The 5180-nt window shown below is 34.4% G+C and overlaps 1 long non-coding RNA gene across 1 annotated transcript; it reads right to left on the reverse strand.

Moving 5' to 3' along the window:
• Positions 1–740: 740 nt before the first annotated feature.
• Positions 741–4158, reverse strand: LOC112454884. Its single transcript, XR_003040800.1, has 5 exons — positions 3984–4158; positions 3467–3631; positions 1807–1957; positions 1121–1278; positions 741–1010 (listed from the first exon to the last, which is right to left on the reverse strand). It is a non-coding gene; the product is annotated as an uncharacterized LOC112454884 (long non-coding RNA).
• Between the last annotated feature and the right edge of the window lie 1022 nt (positions 4159–5180).

Raw genomic sequence — 5180 nt, forward strand, 5'->3', positions numbered from 1 at the left:
CAATCGACATCGATGTCAAATCGACATTGATTGACAGATCATTTCTGGCTAGAATTTTTATAACATGATGTATTTTTATTTTACATAATATGGCTATTGTCATGTCTGTGTGTGTGTGTGTGTGTGTGTGTGTGTGTGTGTGTGTGTGTGTAGTAATAACTAATAATAATGTACAAACCTTTGTGATCTATTATGCTAGTCTGATCGTATATTCTAAAAATGCTAAATACATGAAACAAATATTTCTAAAAATATAGATATACTTACAGGCCTATCGTCTGCCATTATCTTTTGCCATTGTGTCAATTCACTATCAAGAGACACGGTAGTGTCTCGCGCCAAGTACACGCGAAGCGAGACCGCACCGTGAATCTTTTACGCGACGCGACGGGTTGCGAGTATACGAGATGTTGAGATCTCGATAACGAGTGAACGGATCAACCCATGTAGCACAACAGCGCCTGAAAAGCGTTTTGAAAGCGCTACTGCGGGTGCAGGAATTCAGCGCTTTTTTAGCGCTTTAGAAGCATATTACCGCTTTAAAAGCGCTTTCAAAATCCACTAGAAAAAGCGTTTATAAGCGCGTAAAACCAGCGCAGGAAAAAATGCAATTTTATAGCGTTCAAAGCGCGCTCAAAATTTGTTCAAAAAGCGCATTATAAGCGCATTATAAGCGCGTAGATTAATATAGTGTGGGAAACGTTATTAAAATAAATATTCATGAAATAATACATAATATTATGTATTTTAATACTGATTTGTTACAAATTGGTTGAAATTTTTATGGCATTTAACCGTCGGTAGTTAATTGATAAGCATTCTCACATGTCAAACATAATTGGGAACATAATTGGAAATAATCTATTTCGATTTTTTTTACAAACTTTTGCGACACAAAATAAAATAAAATGCTTCTGCGCTGCATTTACGGATAGCCGTGCGAATATCGACTCATCTTGGTTATAACCACTCGTGTATATAGTCCTGCTTTCGTTGTTACCTCTTGTCACCTGTAAAACAAATTTTTACATTTATACCTGTAGTTATAAAATTTCATATATTTTCCTTTGACAACCTCTATTTTGACATTGCAAAAAACATAACAAAAAAGTATCTGTACCTATAGGGGAGATAATCGACCTTTGAAAAATCTTTATTATCTTGGCAAATCAACATTATTTATGGCTCTCCTCTTTGAATTACTTCGAAGCCACCTACTTATGGAGCCTGTGACTTTTGATCTCGAAAAATTTCTTTTATATTGTTTGCCACATGCATCTGAAAAAAGATTTAAAAAATTACAATATTATGCATGAGAAATACTAAATACAGGATTTAAGTTGATAAGTTAATCATCATATTTATTAAGAGTAGATCAAGTGTATTTTAAGGGGGGGAGCCTCATGTAACCAGTAAAAAAAATCGAAAAAATTTTATTGCACAAATCATTAGTATAATATCTCTAGAATATGTTCCCAAAATTCCAGAGCGAAATTCGAACTTGAAATAGGCAATTTTATACCTGAGCGTTACGCAAGTAAAGCGCGCGCTCCGAGAACTTGAAACTTTAAACGCGTTTTTCTCAAAACCATGTTTTTCAAATTAGCGTGCAAGATTACTGATAAACTATTCGACCAATCGACTTGCCCTTTGGCATGCATGTAGATAACTAAATACCATTGTCTTTAAACCTACTTGTTTAGTCATTTTACATGAGGCTCCCTCCTTAAGACACAACAGGACTGAAAGTAAGAGTTTCATGTTTTTTTCTCAGCATTTTCAATAATTTACCAATAATGCACTTACCACACTTTAGTGACTTGATTCCTTTTTTTATCTCTGTCCCTGTTTAATTCAGTTGTAATGCAACCTCAGGAGAGAAAATCTTCTTACATATACTAGTAGCCATTTCTCCTTCGTGTACCCCTCTCCCAGCTACAACACTAAAATGGGATACCTGTACAGAAAAAAAGTTATTAGCAAAAAGTTATATTGATGTGCTTTTTAATATTCTTTAAGTATGTAATTACAAAGAAAAGTCACTTAAGATTTGAAATTAAATTAAAGAAAGTACTACAAGAAAATAATATGAACTAATGTTATATAACAATCTGTCTACTGTATATGGATGTAGCTTATCAGAAGTACAGAATTCGAAAGATGGTAAAAGATGCAACGCTAATTCAGAACGATAAATGATATTATTGTTATATTAATTGAATAATACATATTGCGGAATTATGCACTAAAGAATTAACATTGAGCTATTAATTATATAGTCTGGACAATATATTTATCAAATGATTGACAATAAAATGTTATTTAAATATTGAACGTAACAGAAATATATAAATTTTATTTTTTAATTTATATTTGATATCTCTTTCTGACAAAATTATTTCTTACATTTTCTGTATCCAGTGATGAAATGTTTGAGAATTTCAGAAAATGTTCAGAAAGAAGTAGATGCACTTAAAGAACAAATAAAAGCTTTAAAAACATACATTTAAACTACTTTGTGTTTTCAAAATATTATTCAGTTATTTAGCTAATTATAAATATTATTCAGCTTTTCTTAGAATACATAAATTACGTTTGTTATTACATTTTAAACACAACTTGTTTAACTTGTTTGTTGCATCTACTTCTTTCTAAGCATTTTCTGAAATTTTTAAACGTTTCATCACTGGATACAGAAAATGTAAGAAATAATTTTGTCAGAAAGAAATATCAAATATAAATTTAAAAATAAAATTTATATATTTCTGTAACGTTCAATATTTAAATAACATTTTATTGTCAATCATTTGATAAATATATTGTCCAGACTATGTAATTAATAGCTCAATGTTAATTCTTTAGTGCATAATTTCGTAATATGTATTATTCAATTGATATACAATAACAATATAATATTTCCTTTATCGTTCTAAATTAGCGTTGCATCTTTTACCATCTTTCGAATTCTGTACTTCTGATAAGCTACATCCATATACATTAGACAGATTGTTATATGACATTAATTCATATTATTTCCTTGTAGTACTTTCTTCAATTTAATTTCAGATCTCAAGTGACTTTTCTTTGTAATTACATACTTAAAGAATATTAAAAAACGCGTGTGTAGTAAAATATAATTTTTAAACTATTTTTTTCTTGGAAGAGATTTGTGTTAAATATTTTTTGTAGTATTTAAAATATGTCAATGTTTAAGTTTTTTACGAGAAAGTTTTATTGTACTACCAAAGACTGGTATAAGTTTAAATAAATAAAAATCTTTTTCTATATATATATATAAAACATACAAAAATATAAAATAAATCTATATTATTATTAAGAAAGAATAAATATCTAAATATTAAAAAAGATTTTTATTTATTTCAACTTATACCAGTCTTTGGTAGTCAATAAATCAAGAGAATCAAGAGAAGGTACACGGTAGTATCTCGTAACAAGTAATACTTACGGCAGAATTCATGAGTAACCACGTCCGAACACGTCAACAATTTCGCTGTTTTGATTGTTATTATTAGCTAGTTAGTATATTAGCTAATCTATAACGTAGCACCATGCAGGTTCCTGTTCCCACTTATGTTGTCAGGGACGACACAACTAGGCAGCAAAATTAAATCTTGGAATAAAAAAAAAAACAGAATTAGAACACAAAAATAAATAAATGCATATAATAAATATATTTGTAGAAATACATGAACTCTGTATCGTAACCTCTGGGTGCGTTCCGAATTTGTACATCAAAACGCAGAGCACTATTTATTCTTCTTAAACGTTCGATGAACATCAAAGACAAATAATATATATACGCTATGCGTCTGATGCGCAATTCGGAACGAACTCTCTGTAAAAAATGCTTGCATATATTACAAGCTGGGGTAATGATACGGCTCATGTACTTTTACAAACGTACATATATATAAGAAACTAGTATATATAAATAAATATATAAGAAAAAATGTAATACTTACAGGAGTATCCACGTCCGAAGACGACGACGACTTTGATGACTAGTCCAGACAATATTTGGTTCAAACTCCCTTGATCAGGGGCTGTACGACCATTACTCAAAATATATGCGTTTATTCCTCTTCTTTTTACTCGTATATATTAACCCACTACCACACGGATGATATAATTAGGTCGTCAATTGCTCGGGGGGGTGTTTATCCGCCCCGGATTCGCGAATGGTCAAACTCGGTTGAAGGACCAGAGGGCCCGTGCCCTCACGAAAGCGATTAGAAATGCCGAAAAAGGGGGGGGGGGCGAAGCGACTCACCGTATCGTAGCCCGTGATGTCCTCGCACAGCCTCCGTCCTTCCTCCTGGTTCTCGTGGTGGCGGAGAGTCAGCCCAGGCAGGATGGTCGTGCAAGACGCATGCGGATCACGGGATCGTGCGTGCAGGCGGAAGACAAGCAAGCAAGCGTTAATGCACACGACTCGAATCACACGGCGCCGTTTCGCGGGGTGCACCCGGGCGCGGAATACCGTCCACAAAATCACTATGTGGCAAGATTCTATCGATGCGATGTAATTCTTCTCGAAAAGCGAGAGACGACGACGGTCCGAGACGTGAGGCGTCGAGTACGGCCCCAAATTTTACTGTCTTCTCTCGCGTACGAAATACAACTGGTGTCGGTGCTTGCGCCTCGCGAAGACACCGGGAAGAAGCTCCTCTTCTTCGTGCTTGGGGTGGCCGCCCGCGTGCGGGCAGCACGAGTCGGGTGAGTCGCGCGAACATTGACTATCGAATGGATCGCGATCCGCCAACGTCGCGCGCGAGTCGCTAATACGAAGTGAGCCTCGTTACCGACCGTAAACGAGACAAATATATACAAAGATGCTAAGCAACTAATCTAACGCGAATACAATACAATGACGCAACTAACAACTATTTACAAGTAACTATTTACACGCGAGTACCAAACATCAATTTTTACAAAATTCTATACCGGACGAAACACAAATAATACGCTATGCGTCTGATGCGCAATTCGGAACGGATGACTCTCTGTAAAAAATGCTCGCATATATTACAAGCAGGGGTAATTATACGACTCATGTATTTTTACACGCGTACAAATATATATGAGAAACTACTTACAGAGTATCCACGTCCAAAGACGACGACGACCTTGATGACTAGTTCAGACAATATTGGTTCAAG

The sequence above is a fragment of the Temnothorax curvispinosus genome, unplaced genomic scaffold, assembly GCF_003070985.1.
Source record: "Temnothorax curvispinosus isolate PA1 unplaced genomic scaffold, ASM307098v1 QBEX01005492.1, whole genome shotgun sequence".
In the NCBI taxonomy this organism is placed as follows: Eukaryota; Metazoa; Arthropoda; class Insecta; order Hymenoptera; family Formicidae; genus Temnothorax; species Temnothorax curvispinosus.